General features: G+C 40.8%; 1 protein-coding gene across 4 annotated transcripts in view; it reads left to right on the forward strand.

Annotated features, from left to right (window-relative positions):
* Nucleotides 1-9,997: 9,997 nt before the first annotated feature.
* The window catches only part of TTLL7 (tubulin tyrosine ligase like 7), a 64,451-nt gene continuing 56,384 nt past the window's right edge, over nt 9,998-18,064 (forward strand). For 3 of the 4 annotated variants that reach the window (XR_015913458.1, XM_088526043.1, XM_088526045.1), the window contains exon 1: nt 11,755-11,863. The gene's annotated coding sequence lies outside the window, so the exon portion shown is untranslated. Of the gene's footprint in view, nt 10,042-11,754; nt 11,864-18,064 lie in introns of those variants that run through there. The other variant, XM_088526044.1, reaches the window with a different exon arrangement.

The raw sequence follows: 18,064 nt of genomic DNA on the forward strand, positions 1-18,064 counted from the left end.
TGTTCACATATTTTTCGCATATTGTTCTCATATTTTTAGCAGTTCAGCAGCAGCAGTTCAGAACTGTTGTGTACGAGCTACAAAAAAAATGAAACTTAGAGCAAAATTGATGGTACAGTTGCCTGACAGATCTTGCAAACACACACGTTATTTTAAGCCTGCTAACAGACACATAAATTTGTATGTAAATACTGCTGTATAGTCAATGATATTCATAAGTACACCTGTTTACAAAAATAAATATTAGAACACCTTCAGGATAGCTAACATTGTTTACATGCTTACTGTAATTTGGATGCAATTACTATTACACTAATGCTTGCACTTACTATATATTGAAACTTTGGATTACTTGCATTTTACAGAATAGAAATTAAAAACAAAAACTAGTGACTTTTCTGGTTTCTCTTTTTAGGACTAATGAAAATGAATTAACATGAAAAACATTATATAGCATGGTTTTTATCATATGCTTCCGTAACCTTTTCTCTTTTTTTAAAAAGGCTCCAACCCTCCTGTAATGTCCAGGTCAGTAAAGGACAGTCTGGTGCATTGCCAGCCTCACCTGGGCAGCACAGGATGGTCCCTGCTACACAGTGACTTACCCAGCTGCAAGCCGAATGGACTCGGATGGGAATAAACCCCGGCATATTCTTTTCCTTTTGTACATATTTTATTTCTTTACTGGATGGCCTTCGGTACTCCGTGTGTTATTCCAAATTCTACCACTCCCTCTTCACTGTTGCTTTTTAAGATACATCTTTCAGTGCATAAAGTCCAGAGCCAAGTAGAAATTTGAACGCAGTCACTGTAGATAGTGCCATTAGTAGAATGAAACCCAGAACATCTCCAATTTACGTTTTATCCCAAAGCCTTTGAAAACTAGAAAAGTCCCAATAGTGTCCTTGGTGTTATTCCGGCATAATTCTGGAGCCAAGGTTCTCTCTTTACTTCAGGATACAATTTCAAGCGCATCTGCTTCACAGTGCGTGTTATGTGCAGAGAGACCAGGAGCTGAGGCCTGTTACAACCCGTCTCCTTGTATCACCTAGACCTTTCCCACGAGGTAAATAATGAAACTTAAACAATTTGACACAGAATTTCTTATGCTTATAGACAAATTATTAAATACATTATTAATAATGGTTGCTTAGTGTCAGACAGATTCACAGATCTGACTGAATGATCAATGATAATCTTGCTGGGAGGTGAAAAAATCACTTTTTCATGAAGTATAATGTACCAAATTTTGATTTTTTTCAGTGTTATATGCTTCCTTCTAAATAAAAAAATTTCAAGCAAAACATTAGAGTACTTGTTCCTTTCTTTTTTTCCTTTTGGAATTTTAAAATAGATTTTTTTTCTCACAAATGTTTTTCACATCCACGTTACGTTTGGCTTTATTGTTACCAGCTTTCTAGATAGTTGCTTTTTGTTATGGTTTTTCAGTGAGATGTTTGGAATTAGAAAGCTCTACTTCTTTTGTACAGACTCTGCAGATGTCTTCTCATATCTGCTTTATTGCTTCAAACAACAATTAGGAACGATGACAATGAGTAGTGACATGTCTACATCTAAACTTCAGTGTCATTTGCTCAAATGCATGTCCTGTAAATTGTATCCCCTGTCACATACCACTGAATTCGTTGAAGAGGTTAAGCTAATAAGCTTCTGAATGCACAATCATCTCTTCAGCTGTAGCATCTTTAGTAGTGCCATTGAAAAACAGAAAAACATTCCAGGATGTTTCTCCTGTTTTATTATTTATGTCTAGTAGCTAGTTGCTAACACAGAATCACTTTTCTAAGTCATTTTTACCAATTTATCTTTCTATAACATGTTTTTTTTTCACGAGGTTATAGCCCAGCTCCTAGGAATAACAGGAGTCATGCACTGTGCCTAGCTGAAGGCGACGTGTGTCCCGTTTGATCTCATCGCTGCAGCACTCTTGGTTTCCTCTGCACACAGGATCTTCTCCTGCAAGTGGCCTTTGTTCTCACGAGGACCTTGCCCTGAAGCAGAGGGTCTGTCCGTAGGCAGCTTCTTCCTGGCGTTCAGACTCCTGGTGCTTCAAGTGTCTCTCAAACTACTAGAAGCCTTTGCTTAAACCTCAGCTTCTCCTGTCTGCAGTATTCGAGGTGTTACTGCTTGTTTGTGATTTCAAGCTCTGCAAGCTTTTCTGCCTATAATATCTTTGCTGTGTGATATTTCAGGTCTTGGTCATATCTAAGGTACCACAGCCCCCTCGGATCCAACACTTCATTAAGTAGATGTTCCCTGGCAAATTCTGCACTGCTCCATCTTGGGTGAATTTCTAGGTCTCCAATTCTATATTATTTCTGTGTATTCTTTGTTCTAATGAAAAGTGGGGACCAAGTTAGCCTTTCAAAATGGCATTTTTTTTTTTAATGTAAGAATATTAATTAGCTCATGCCCTAGGACAGAGAAATTCCATGTCTTATGGAGGTAGAGATATACTGATCTATAATTGACTCCAAGTTTATAAGCTGCAAACTATTTTTGAGCCATCATGTTCAATGTATATAACTTTATATACTTTGTTTTTATCTAGAGTGTAATCCTCCTCTTTTATCTTTTGGTCACAGTTTCATGGCTGTCCTCTGCTTGGTTTGCTCAAATCTATTAAATATTCCAAATGCATCAGAACTTGCTATTTTCAGAAAGAAAGCCTCCTCTGGTTAGCTGCTTCTAATAACACCTACTGCTTCCAGATGCACACTCAAGTGTTCTTTCCTTCTTTCCTGTAGCTTCTGGTCCTTCCTGTGCTTCAGCCTTGAAATGCTCCAGTTTCTTCATAGCTTGTTTCTTTCATTTCCTTTTATTGCTAGTACCATGAATCAGGAATTATTCTAGGCTCAGAGAATTAAAATAGATGCTCTTTAATCATATGTGTCCACAGTGCCTTTTCCTCACTCTTAGCAGACAGAAAACTAGACCTCTCATAGGTACACTTACACCAGCAACCTTCCACTGTAAGAAATTACGAGCAAAGAAAATTATAGTATTGTATCTATAGATGTGCATCTATTGAATAAAATATATTTCATGAAAGCAACAATCAGCAAGGGGCCACCTCACATCTGAAAACAAAAAAGCAGCTAATAACCAGACATGAAAAATTTGTTTAATTTTTTGCAATCTATTTTTGGTTTGTTCTGATTGAAGAAGCTAGAAGAAGAAATGTCTAAGGGGCTAGACAACAACAACAACATATTAAACCTCAGTAACATAAAAAAGTAACTGCTTCAAGTGGTTGTAATGCAAATCTCAGTGTAAAAGCTTTTTGCTCTTAGCTCCAACAACTGAGATGCCATTGGCAGAATGTGCTTTGATATCTTAATGGCAGTATTATTATATGTTCTGCATATTTGATATATGCATGATTGATCCACCTAGAGAGAGAAATTTAATATTTTCAAGCATTTTTTTTTGTCTCACAAAACAGAGATGTTTGATTTCTATCTGCCTTTAGACCAAGGCAGATTCTCTTTAAACTCAGTTTCACATCTGAAATATTCAATTGACTTTCCAATGTTTTAAATAAATATCTTACTTCTCATTAAATGATTATTTTAATTTATGCTTAAAGATGGTAGCTATGTGAAATACTGTTTTTTTTTCCAAGAGAATATGATAATTTTTAATTGGCATTGGGTACTACCATTTTACCCATCAAATTAACATGAAAGAACTCCATTGAGTCCATTTGTGCAAACAGCAGATCTAGTCCCAAGTAATATCTGAACCAGTAAGTGTCTACATATAAGAATTACCACCAATCATATCTCTTCTGCTTCCAATACTATAGTCTCTTTCAAGAATTTGTTGGTAAAGACAACCAATCAAGCTCTATAGTAGAGAAGAATAATCATGCAGCTGCCTGACCCTGCTAGGCCCAAGGCGGCGGGGGCTGTGGGGAGCAGCAGAAGCCTCACGGGGCAGTGTCCTTGGCCATGGGCACGTGGGCAGTGCCGGAACCGCGAGGAAGGGATAAAACAGGCACGACAGGAGCAGGGCTGAGAACGGGAGTGGGAGAGAACAGAGACATCGGGAGGACTGAAGCCTGTCCGTGTGGAGAAAGCATCAGAGAAAGGAGAGCAGATAAAATTATTTTGGGAAGAATGGGTCCGTTTCCTTCTCACCTGTCCTGCCCTCCTGGAGTCTCATCTCTGCATCTCAGAGGGGACCTCGCTCTGCAGGAAAACGCACGGTATGATCCTTTAGGAGAGAAAACAGTTTGGGAGACCACCTGCTTGTCCTGGAGAGAAAAAGGGGTGCTACGACTGGGAGAACCTGTGATATTGCTGCCCTCTCACAACTGTGTGAGCAGGCCGGGTTCATGAGCCTGCGTCTCTGCTCCGTATGCAAGATCTCTGCACTCGACAGTCATCAGTGGAGTCATTCAGAGATCTTCCGTCTTTTAGTATATGCTTGGGCAGCTGCATCACAGTGGGGTCCTAATTTTGAATAGGGTCTTTGTTTTCTGCCATAATTGATATAACCTACTCAATCATGGAGTCACTAGTGCTTCTTAGACATAACAAATCTCACGAGATTATAAGGAAATTTAAATTACATTATCTACTGGATTCACCAAAAATGTACTCCATAGTTTGAGCCAAAACTCCAAATCATGCTTACATAAAGTGTAACTATAGCTGTCATTTATTTCTTTGTTACCAAATGTAGTAGCAAGGAGTTTCAATGACTTTCCTACACCACGGCATACATTTCTCCACTCTGAAATTTTTTTTTTTTGGTTTTACGTGAGATTTTGGAGGCTACAGCATAGACACAGTGAGGGCCCTTCAAATCTCTCTGGTTTATTTGGTTGCTTGGGACAACTCCTGTAAACAGCAGTGGGACAAGGTGTCTCTTCCAAGGCTGGGAACCTGCAGGGAAAAGTTATGTCACTAACACTGAGTGAGGAGACATATGTTTTTGCAGACACTATTTTGACATTTCTTCTGGAGTGCTTTATGCTTTCATATTCTAGAATTGTTTTAATATGTGACATACAGCAAGAATAAACTTGTTTTCTGGCAGCAGCTTTTCTTGTTTTCTACACTGCTTTCCTATTACTGACGTATTTTTATTTACTCTTTAAATGTTTATGCATAATGATAGAAGATTATGAAAATGAAAACTGCTTTTCCATTTGGCAATGTGCTTTTATTGTGCTTTTTGACAACACCTTTAAAAAGGTGAAAAGGCTATTGGAAATCTAAGTAAAAATGCTTCCAGAAGAATCCAAAAATGAATAAAGATGTTACTCTTTGCAATATTACTTGTCAGTCAGATATGATGAAAAGAGATGCTAAGTATTAGTTAACAGATAAATATTTTAAAGCTTATCCTTAGTGATGCAAAACTGCATCTTTCGTAACTGCAGATGGAACTTTTGAGAGGTACAATCTTGTCAAATCTTCAGGGACTTGCTAATTCCAGGGCACTTTTTTTTATAAAAAGTGAAGTTTCCCAGATGTACTTAGTCAAAATGTCTCTTCTTATATAAATTCTGGTTTAATAACCAGAATAAACTTTTAGCCATCTTTGGGAGTAGGATGGGGCTTGGAGAGTAACAAACTGAAAATCTCCCCCTATCTGCTCTGGAACAGATACTGAGAACTTTTCTCTTATTTTACAAAAGGAAACATTAAGTGCAGAGGAAAACCCCCAACTGTACTGGGACATTCCCATTTTCTTCTCAGGGATTCCTGACCAGACTGCTTAAATTCTCTTTTATTTCCTGCGTCCAACATCTGCAAGGAATGAGAGGCTCACACACCTCTGCCCGAGTCAATGCTTGTGTGGAGTGAGTGAACCGAACCTTTTTTTTTTTTCCTTTTTCAGTTTGCTTGTTTTTTTGCCTTTTCTGGGTGACCCCATGACCAGCAGATATAAATTCACATTTTCTTTCAGTCTGTGCCTGACTTGATCCTATAACCTTCACATGACGGAAAATACTCTTTTTTTTACTGGTTTGATGGCTGTTTATCAAAAAGAAGTGTGTCTCTGAACTGCTGAAATTCTGGGATTCCCTTTTTGGTCTTAATCAGGGGCAGAGAACAGATGGGAACTTGACAGGATTATTTCAGAAAAGAATCTCTGAAGCCTTGATTACTGAACAGATAAAGACACTCTGAAATGATATTTTGTGTGGTTAAAAATAGAACTATTCTCTTGTGTTTAAGCCTTTCAAAGATATGCCTGAACCAAAGGGCCCCACTAAGCTCCAGTGTAATTGAGGGCAATCTATTGATACTCCCAGTATGATGGTTTCTGCTTACATCGATGCTAAATTTCATCCAAAGAGTGTTTGGAGTGATGAGGATTATAAAAAAAACTATTGTATATTAAATGCTATGTTACGCCAGCATCATACTGTGGCAGATTGTAAAATCACGTTGTTTTGTATAATAAAAGATGTTTACAGCAGCAATGAACTCAAACCAAGCACAAAGCACATGTTGGGTGATATGTAAAAAATAACAAGCCATCTTGCTGAGCATTTGATTTGCAGGGGCTAATCCTAGACAGCGCTCTTAAGATTAGAGAGAGAGGAGGTAAGAAGCTGTGACGGGCTGGCAGTAGCTGCCTGAAACACCACAGCCTATGAGCAGGTGTGGGCACCCCTGGGAAAACGTCGCGTGGGTTTTGCTAACGCGCCGAGCAGATGGCTTATTATAAAAGAGAGGGGTTTGCTCTTTGAAGCGAAAAACATATATGGGCTGATTCTACAAGAGAGAATCCTGGAGGAATATAAAGCGTAGGGAGAGAACTTGAGTTGAACCTTGTTATTTCACTGGCAACGCTCTTATTTTTAGAGTCAGACTCTAAGAAATGGGTGATTTCTGACTGCACAGACTATATTTAGACATATTTTTATAGAAAGCTGAAAAATGCACCTAAATGCACCTGTTAGAAAAGCATAATTAACAACCTAGTAAATATATTGCAAATTGAATGTGCAAACAGAAGAAAACATACTTGGAATAGCTAGGTTTCATACTAGACATGCTGGTTTTGCTCATGATTGTTATTTTCAATCTTACTGTAGCTTTTTGGCTCCCTCATAACTAAGAGTTGTACAACACATTTCAACAGCAGAGGCAAAATGCAACTAGAAGCTTTCTGGGCTATGAGAAATTATGTACCCTACTGCACCTTTGTAAACTTATAGTTGAATGGCTTTGGATTAGGGGAGAGGAGATTGAGATTTTCATTTCCAAGCCTATGTTGTGACTTTGAACAAAGACCAGGAAATCTCTTTGTCCACTTTATTTAGTCCCCTTTGTAATTTGGAAAAAAATATATTTACTGATTTTGACTTGGATTATAAATACATATATATGCTCATAATTATGCAGAGAGTGTATTAATAACAACAGGAAACGTGAAGTAGTAACTGTGCTCAAATAAATAATCAGCCTTTCTCTGAAGGTTAGGATTGATCTGATTACCAACACTACTATAACAACTGAAGGTCACAAAATATATACAGTACATGGATGGAATAATTATAAGGAAAAAAGAAAAAACAGAAATATCATAGAATGAAATGGATTTATGTGAAAGAACACATTTTCATTGATGACCTCTACCTTTTTGTTTTGCCTATGTTTCTTTATTTGTGAATTTGTAAGATGATCTTCGTGCGAGAAAAGCTATTTCTTATTGCTGGTTTTATTTACTAGCAATTATTTTGAGACACATCTGTTGTTTCAGAGGCGCCAATGTTCAATATTTAAACTAGTTCAATATTCAAACTAAAACTCCTCTATTTAATTCTCCTAATCAGGCATCTGGGTATTTAATACCCTGTTCTCGCTTCTTGCTACATTTTGTTAGCGCTTACATTTCAACCTCGAGGTACCTGGGACGATCTACTCGACCAGCGATTCAGAACACAGATTACATCAGAAAAGTAACCGTGATCTGCTTCCAGCAAACCACAGCTAAAAGCACATTCTGGAAGAGATTAGTGCTGCCCCCTCCCAGGAACGGAGATAAGTGGAAGTGTTTGTGTTGTCACACTCTGGTCCTCAAAGGGAGGTCAGGCCACAGATCGAGCTCTCTAAGGCCAGTATCGTTTGCACTGAGCTCCCTGGGAAGGGGGAAGGCTTTGATAGCTCTGCCTCTGGTTTAGTGTAGAACTTCTTTCACTAAAACTGAGGTCTGTTCCTACAAACACTTAACCTGCACAAACAAGCATGCGAATTGCAATTAGATCCTACCTGTGGGCAGAAATTATAGCTGTGCTTCTTTTTTCTTTGACAAGCTTAATAAAGCTTTGAGCACTAAAAAAATAATAATTCCTGCATATCAATAAACTTAAAATATAAGCTATAATCAAAAAAAATTAAAACACTGTGTCCATAATAATCAGGAAATTCTTCAGTTTTACAAATTCCACATCTGGTACTTCACAGAAGAAGATAATTTTACCACTCCTTAGATTTCCTGAAAAATATTTAATCTGATTTTCTTTCCTTATCAGTCCATATAGCATTTGTAAAAGAAGCCCGTGATATTTCCCCATTAAAATGACAACTTACCTCTGAGGAAGCTCCTCATAGTAGAAGAAACAACACTGATCAACTCACACTTAAAATAGTAGCCGACCTTCACATCATTTAAGAGACTTCAAGTTACTGTCAACATTAATTTCATTTTTTTTTCCTTTAGAAGAACAGGACAATTTTAAACCAAGACTACTGAATGCATTTATTCTAACTACCTCCAAAAAGCTGTAGAGATTCTCAGGAGATGTGTATGTTAGTCAGGAGTTTGTTCAAAAAAAGGTGAGACTGGAATTGATTTCAAAACTATAAAGTCCCAAGGAATGTATCACACAGGGAAGTTAAGTAATATGACAGGGCCTGGTTAATTGATAAAACTGAAGAAAACCTCCAAACATCAGCAACAAGAATAACTCCATAAAAGATGATGGCTACTTCCCTAGTGAATATAAGTCAGTGTAAACCCAAAGCAAGCCAGATAGCTGCGCTTCTGATCTCAATTTTACCCTCACATGAGCACACGGGATACTGCGCAGCCTCCATTAGACCTGATGCATTAGATCTGGTAAGTCCAATTTAATTTGACCTTCTCTTTTACTTTTTTTTTTATACCCCAGAGTTGTTTGTTCCTTTAAAAATAGACATTGAAGAGAACTTGCTTTGGAAATTCCTCCTCACCGCCAGCATTTTGAAGAGATCGGTTACCTGCCCCGGCCGCGAGCCTCGCGCCGGGCGCCGCAGCACCTCGGGAGAGGCCCGTGACACTGCGGGAGCGACCGCGCGCGCGGCGCGGGGAGATGAGCGATTAGACGACCCAGCAGGAAGGGAAAAAAAAAAAAAAAAAAAAAAAAACCGAAATCGCCCAGTGTGAAGCTGCTCCGCGCCAGCGCAGCCCCGCACTAACCGCTTCTTCGGTCACCGCTGACTAAACCCGCCGGAGAGACGGTCCTTCCGGGAACCGCTGGAACGGAACCGGCCGTAGGCGCTCGCACGGCGCCGCCGATGCTGCTGCTGCTGCTGCTGCGCGGGCCGGGGCCGCTGCCGCTGCCGCTGCCGGTGCCGGGGCCGCGGCGGCGGCGCGCGCCGTTGCTAGGGCCCCTGCGTCCCGGGGCAGCGCGGGCCGTGCCCACTGCGAGCGGGAGGGGGGGGGACGGAGCGCGGGAGGCGCCGACACGGGCGCCTGGCGCCGCCGGCCCCGCGCCGGGGGCAGCGCCCGCCCTCGCGCGGGACTCTCCACGCACGCACCAGCGTGGGGCGGGCGGGGGGAGCCGGGGCTTCCCCGCGCCCGCGCGTGCGCCGCGCTGCCCCCCTCTCGGGGGATGGTTCCTTCCATCCTCTCGCCGCACCCTCCTCCCCGCCCAGCCCGGCGGGGCAGATGCTGCCGCCCGCGAGGGCTCCGCTGCGCTGCCCGTGACGGCGCCGCCTCGCCCGGCGCCCCCCGAACCCGCCCAGCGCCCCCGCGGGCACCGGAGCGCTTGGGGGCCTCGCAGCCCGCAAGGTAACGGCGGCAGAGCCGCGGGGCGCCTGTCCTTGCCTCCGGGCGCGACGCCAGTTGTTAAACCGCTGCGCGTCAGCCGTTGAACTGCCATCCCCTGGCCGTTAAACCGCCGTGTCTGGCGGCCGGTGTCCCCGGGGGCGGCCGGTGTCCCGCGGCGGCTGGTGGCCGCGGCCCCGCTGCGGTGCCGCGGGCGAGGCGGCGGAGCGGCTCCCGCCGTGATTCAGCATCGCCGCCCGCCGAGGCGGGGCAGGCCGGGCCCGCGGGGGGCGGCAGCGCCGTGGCCGGGACGCGCGGCCGGGCCGGGGCCCCCGGCGTAGCGGGGCGGCCGGTGGGGCCGCTGCTGGCGCTGCCGGGGGATGCTGCGCTCGCGTCCCCCCGCGTCGCGCGTGCCCGGAGCCGCGGCCGCCCCGGCGGGGCTCGCTGCGGGCGGCGCAGCCGGGGCTGCGCGGGCTGCACCGTGAGGGCGTTTCGAGTGCGCGTGTTTGAAGAATCAGGAGCGGGCACGAGCTTGGGTAGAAACGCCACGGGCTTATGTAAAGCCGGGGGGCCTCGTGCAGCATTTCCAGTGTTTGTCCGCGCTGCTCCCCAAGTTTGCGCTCCAAGCCCGGAGGCTGTGCCCATCGCGTCCAGTGGAGGGGCAGCGGCTGGGGTGAAATTGGGATCCGAGCGGGGAGCTAAGATCTAGAACAGCTTGAATCCCGGGGGATCTAAAACAAATGTCTTTGCTTTCTGCTCATAGCTCAAGGGCTGTAGATCCATATATATATATTTATTTCTGTTGAAACTGAGCTTTTTTTTTTTTTCTTTTTTTTTTTTCTTTTAAAGTAAAAGGCAAAAGCGTTTCATCTTAAAATCTGGATGTACTGCTGATTATACTTCTGTAAGGATTCAATTTTGATTTAGGCTTTTCTTATGATTTTGAAAGGTAGGTGCATTTTGAGTATCAAAGTTAGATTCTACTGCTTATCCACACCTCCTCTCTCTTCCCTTCTTCCCCACTCCAAAAAACACCCCACCCTCACAAATGGGCTGTTTTTGTATTCTTTGTCCAAGTCCTCATTGGTTTTATAAACCTGAACCTGAGCACCAGTCTAAAGTGCTCTTACTGGTTATTTTCCCAGTGTAAGGATGGGAAGGATTTTCCATGTGGAATCTTTTGTCCCCAAATTCTGCAGTGTTTCTTAAAAATACAGCATGTAGCTGTGCATCAATAGACACTTGTGTGTCTGGTTTAACTATTAGGATAAAGGTTTTTGTATAAACTTGATATATATCAGTATCACCTTGAATAAAAAATGACAGAAGCAGTTAAATCCCCACGGCAGGGGATTTCCAGTATGGTGAATAAAGGTAACTTATGGAAGTATGGGTTTCCGGGCCAGATAACCGAAAGACAAATATTATAGTATTTCAGAAAATGCCGTGGGCCTTTTCATGTGGAATATGATTTTTCTGTTTGTTTGTAATAACTAGCGTTATCTGCGTAATGAAAGCAAATATAGAACAGTAGTTCACTTTTTAAGAAAATAAACTTACAGTTTGTATACATCACAACCAAAAGACCTACGCACCAGTTTGGGAGTGTTAGAGACCAGGAAATCAGGCCTGTCGGTGGTTGTGTGTCACTTGTAGTTACCCGTGAACAGTTCTAGTAATATGAAGCTCAGATTTGCAGTCAATTAATGGTTTATCCTTCTGTCTTCCACAGCAGAGTGCATTATACTGGCAGCATAGATTAAGTTGTGGAAGACTCTGAAGTATTGAGAGATGAACTGCTCAGCAAAGAGTTAGAAAAAATCCTAACAATACAACAGATTGCAAGGTAGTTTATTATCTAAGATCTTTGTAACAGTGCTTGCAGTGAAGGATATAGAAACATATTTTTAAGATGAAATGTGTCTGACTAATGCTGACTGTGCTTCATCTAAATTGTCAGCGTCATCAAAGACTGAAACATGATTTCTTGATTTCAATCTCAATCTCTGAATATTTAATATGTTATAAAAATGTCTGTAAGATGCATATGGCAACTGAGTCATTTCTGCAACTTCCACACTTCCTATTTTATATTTAATTATCTAATTATTTCAATTAGCTTTTTGATATATTCTTAAAAATGAGGAATACATAGTATTAATTTCAGGATAGAAATCTTTAGAAAGTCTTTACAGTATAACACATAAAATACAAAATGCAGGAAAATAGAACCATAGTATTAATATCCGAAGTAGAGATACCAAGCTACCTATAAAACTATTGTTTTGCCTTCAAAAATATGTGTGATAGTGTTGCAATATAATTTTATGTTATTCCCTCATGTTTTCTGTTTGTGCCACAATTTATCAATTTAAAGAAGGGCCATTGAAATCAACAAGGTCATATTTCTCATGTCGTTGAGTTTCTGAAAACCTGTGTTGCGACTTGTATTATAACTGCCCTTCAGTGTTTTGAACCTAAACAAGAGAGTCATGAAAGTATATAAAATGTTTTTTTTTTTTTTTAATCAATCCATGAAGAAAAAAAAAATCAGCACTTGTCAGTATTTTACTTTGTTGGTGTGGTATTTTCATCATCCAACTTTTCATCATCTGGCCAATGATTCTGTAACAGGCTCACGGGGAAGGAAGCCTGAAAGATGTCTAGAGTCCGCAGGAACATGGTGGGAGTTGAGTTTGTGAGGAAAAATGCATCCAAGCTGTCAAAATTAAGGAAACTCATTCCATGTACTGCAACTAATATATTGCAAAATATTAGCTGCATTTTGGTCTTTCACTGCCAGTGTTGGAGTACTGAGCTTCACGTACCTGGGAAGCTAGTTGGGACCACTGAACTTCCAGCGGTAGGATTCGAAGGAGCATAAGGAAGCTCTTCACGCTGTTAATGGTCACCTAAAGGCCTGCCAGGACAGTACTTCCCAAGTATTCCTCTGCAGATGTTAGGAGTCTACTTAGAAATTTATTGGAGCCCATAAGCCTTTTCTACATTAATATTTAAGAAGTTAATGCATTTTAAATATAGACCAAACTACATTCCTCTTGCCTGCACTGATGGGTAAGCAAATCACATGTAATTGAGAATGAGGATGGGGGGAGAAAAATACTATACTGTATTGAAATGGTCATCTTTGAATCTCTTGGATATGCTTTTTGGGTCTGGAAGCATTTTGTAAGGTAGGAGGCTACATACTGTGTACTTCTACCGAGTACCCTTTTTGTGGTGGGTTTTTTGCAGGTGGTTTTTGAATTCTTACTTTTTCGCTTGTTCTACATATTCTTCCTTGCAATACAGAGCAAATCACAGAAACTCTGCTCAGCTCGATGCTTGAGCTATTTCCATTGCCTTCTGTCTTAAATGTTTATACACCTATACAGAGATGTAGGTAGTATTGTAAAGCTATTTTGTACTCATTTTGACAAGTTTTAGCACTTCAAAAACATTTTTTTCTCTTGCTTTGAGTTCACTGTAGAAGGTCTTCTGGCTTTGTGTTTTAAAGGAGTAACTAAAGCAGACAGAACGGTTCTTGCCTTCTGTATCAATTTTAAATGAAATACAGGATACCCAAAACAGACTGTGTATAGTGAAAATGCTAAAAATACAGGTATTCCTTTAAAAATAACATTGTTTCAGATGTGACATGAATATATTCCCTTTTTTTTTTCACGTTTATTTCTGGGAACACAAACAGCACTGCTTTAAGGAGAGTACAAATTAACACCACCATCACCAAAAAAGAAACATGAAGGAGAACAGCATTCTGACCTGGGACTCATTTTTTCACCTTGCCTTCTATGGAGTAAATACCATGGCATTTACTGCTTCTGCTTGTATTGGCTTTTGGAAGAATTCCAGAATGAAGTCTACTATGCCCTACTGATCAAATGTGCTTTAGATGAAGTTATGTTACCATTAATTGATTAAAAAAAAAGCCTAGAAGGATAGAGTTACTTTAGATGGGAGTTCAGAAGTCACTTGTGTCCATCTAAAGGAGAATACTGATTGTCACTTTCTTCTTAAAAGAAGAGCTAAATCTACCTTTCATATACAGTAAATGCTGAAAAAAGAATTGAGAGGAGTGGGCTCTACAGTTAGATTCAGCAGTGTGTTGACAAGTTTATTTTCAACTGTGCTTAGTAGCAAAATGCTAAATATATTCTTCTTTGGTTACATGAAAGCGTGTTTCCTTCCAAATTTGTCCTTGGGTTGACATGTGTTTGTTCTATTTTTAGCTCTTGAAAGCCAGCACAGTAACATCCCTATAGGGTGCAGTGGAAACACTGGAGATTAGCATGAGAAAATGAAATCAGCTGCTTAATATTCAATTTGTGCAGGTGAAGAAACAAAAATCTCGGTACTGATTATGAGCACAAAAAAATGAGGTGAACGGATGGGGCAGAAGGTGATGAGACTCGATGAGGAAATTTTCTTATATACAATGGACTTGAAAAGTACACAGTAGAGCTATCTGGTGGCATTTTCCTTGCTTTTGAGGGTGGTTGTAATGTATTTAATACTTGCAGAACATGAATTTTCTGTGAGTTGTGAGTTTGTTACTTTTTTTTTCTTCATGTATTCTATGTGTATGTTTTGGGGGAGGCAATTTTGTTCCAAAACACATGATAGGAATCATTGATAGAAGAGGTCTGAAAATGTGTAAGAAGAGAAGGAAAGAAAACAAACAAACAAACAACAACAACAACAAAAAACTTTGCAGCATTTTATTTTATATTCTTTTTCGAGGGATATAATATTATTCTAACATTTTATCTTTATGCCAATCTATCCTGGATTCTATCATTCTATAGATGGCTATAGAATACTGGCAAGCTTTAACAACTAAGCATTAATTTGAGTATTTTTTTTCCCTGTACAGTGAAAAAGTGATGTGAGAGCATCACTAACTTTGGTTCATATCATACCATTTAGAACTGGAAGCACAGACCAAAAAGAATGTTTCTGATGTAGAAGGTATGTTCAGTAAGTAAACCAAAGTGTTATTGTGTGAAGAGATAGAAATCTGTATAGTTTTGTATTGTTGCAAGGATTTTGCTAGAGTCATTCTTCTTGATGTTGGTTATAGGACAGTTCCCTCAAGTAAGGAAATAGAAGAAAAATAAAAGGAACAATACAGAGCTAGATTTAAAATTCCGGGCACTGGCTGAGAAGTGGTCCCATTAGTAATCCTAAATCCTCCCTTTAAAGGTGTCAGTGGGAGGCATATTCGTATGTCCTATGATAGACTTCTTATCAGAAAAGAAATGACCAAACATTTTGCCTATATTGCCAAAAGCAATGCACAGGAGTGCAAAAATATTTGTCTTTCTTTGAACGTAGAAAGCAAGTCCTTGATATTTTCTACAAAAATAAAATAAAGTTTTGGGGAAATGACAATAAAGAAGAAACATTTTCATGAATATTGTGGGAATATCTGATACAGGTGTTCAGCACCCTAATTTTCCTGGTAAATAAAACCTTTCTGCCAGTCCTGGAACATACATTGTGGTATTCCAGCTCATCAAGGGTAATAGATGAGTTAGAAACTTGCATCTGAATCTGTGTCTGAATGTACAGCCATAGCTATAATAAAACTGGGACCAAGGTGACATGATGAGCCACAGGGAGAAGTCTTCTGTAAAAGCAGACTTCTAGAAAGCTTCCCAAGGAGGGGAACTGAGCCTCAGGGTTCTGAGGATGCTAATAGGCCTTAATGGCCCTGACCAGCTTCCCCTGGGACCATACCCACCTTCTGCCCATGGGCCTAGGAGCTCGTTTTCAGCTTAAGCCAGTGCCTATAGTTCCTGCCTGAGCTATGTTGTACAAGTGCTGGTCACCAGCTCTGTCACAGCTGTGCCGGTTCTTGGCTGTGGACCCTGCTGATTTTGATCTTGACCCACAGACTGAGTTCCCAGCTTGATCTTAGTCCTGCCATGTTGCTGTAGACCTGCCTGGTGGTCACTAGGCTCTCTGTGACCCTGTTTTTGTTGCTGGACTCAGTCCTGACATGTGGGTTGTCTTCAAGGTTTGATCTTTCACCTGATTCATCATCAGCTTGTCTGACAACTTGGTCTCTTGGTTGAACTAGGCTACCATCTGTGGATCAGCCATGCTGGCCTTGCTTGGGTGCCAGAGACCGTTCTTCTTATGGCAGTAGGCTCCTGGCTGTTCCTCGTTAACGGAGTAACTACACCCTGAAATGGGCAAGTGTGTGGTGGTGTGTTTACGACCTGTGTTCCGATGTCCTTCTGAGGGTGAAAAGGAAATGGCTTGAGAGAGAGGACAAGTAAGGAATTTTAGCCTACAAAATGACTCGAGGCTGGGTTCCCTAGAAACTTGTAGCAATAAGAGTTTACAAAGTTTGAGGTTGTTCCCAAGGACAAAAGATTACTCAAGAGACAGGGTTGGAAAACTGAACAGCAGTTATCACACTAAGGGGAGAATAGTCATCAAAAGTGACTGGAAAGGGAGATAGAGGTTGCGTCATAATAACAGCATTCAAATCCATGAAAATATGTTGGTAAGTGAAGACAAGACTTGGACAAAGCTTTAAATTACACTGTGAAAACTTGAGTAACTTTCACAGCTGCAATCAGCTTCACAATTAGTGGGCTGCAAAAAGGTTTGATATCTTTATGGAACACTGGAGAAGATGGTGTGTTTATTTGACTGTTACTAAAAATACTTTGAATTTGTACAGAACATCAAGTTTTGACCAGAATACGGAGCACTTTACATAAGGAGTTGTGCAGTGAAGTACATGAGTAGGCAAGTGAGGAAAAACTGGAAGATGTATTCACTTTTTTGGAAGTTTAACTTGGACTAGTTACCTCGAAAGTACGAAAGTACTACAAGCACTTTATTATTTAATTATTTAAAATATACCTAAAAGGATTTGTAGATACATTGTTGTTAGAGGTAATTGAGGAGAGAAGGAAAAAAAAAAAAAAAAAAACCAACCTCCCTGCCCCCCCCCCCCAAAAAAAAAAAAGGACTGATCCAGAAAGGTAAGGCTGGTTGTATCTGATACAAGATAAAGGCAATTCTAAAATATCTTCTTTCCTTTACAGCATTTACTCTGTCTGGAGTTAGCTACCAATTCAATGCCCCCATAGGAAACTGATGCTGTTAGTTGCTTTTGAGTTTCTTCTGGTCGTTTCCCACCATTTAAAGTCTTTGACTTCATCACTTTGTCAGTTTTGGAAGATCTACCTGTCTGGTCATGCTCCCTTGAAATACTTTAGATCTTGTTTATTTCAAGCAGAGCAAGATCAACACATATCTACAGTCTAGATACCTACAGCTGTCTACCCTGACAGTACAGGGCTGATGGTGAAGGCAGCTCAGATATAACCTGCCACACTGTAGGAATCTACCTTTATTCAGATTGCTCTACCATTGTGTCTTTATTTGAGGAATAAATGCACCTGCAGTGTCATCTGTCACTGAGGAAAACTGCAAAAACTTGTGGTAGAGCTGCTGAATTTCCAGCATCTTATTTCTTAGTACTTAGTGTGGAAACATGTGCACTGATAGTTTGATTTTTTTTTTTTTCCCCCACCAGTTCAGCATGCAACAAGAGAAGCATTCTCTGTGGTTTAGATAGTACAGCTACTAAGGGAGGAAATAAGAGGAAATGTATTTTCATGTATGTCACAGCTTTTTGCAAAAATTACTGTCTGCTCATTCTTCTTGTATGATTCTTGAAGGATGATTGATGCTACAACGTTTTATGTGAATGTGCCCCTCCAGAACTTACCAGAATCTGACTCTCAGCGATGCTTTGGGTGTGTAGAACAGAGATGAGAGTAATGGTGCAGCTGGTAGTGAGAATGGTCTGTTCTGACACTGATTCTTCTGCAGAGTTTGTGATGCGAAAATTGAATGCTCAGCATGAAGTTAGTTCAAAATTGGTGAATTCCTCTGTTGATAATTTTAGAAGTCTGTCATTACAGAGGTATGACATATGCAATGAGCCTGACTGCACAAGAGAAAGGAGTGCATTTTTTTCTGCATTCATTTATTCTTTCTC

The sequence above is a fragment of the Tinamus guttatus genome, unplaced genomic scaffold, assembly GCF_059628265.1.
Source record: "Tinamus guttatus ecotype Peru unplaced genomic scaffold, ASM5962826v1 Tinamus_guttatus_pri_ptg000242l, whole genome shotgun sequence".
Taxonomy (NCBI): domain Eukaryota; kingdom Metazoa; phylum Chordata; class Aves; order Tinamiformes; family Tinamidae; genus Tinamus; species Tinamus guttatus.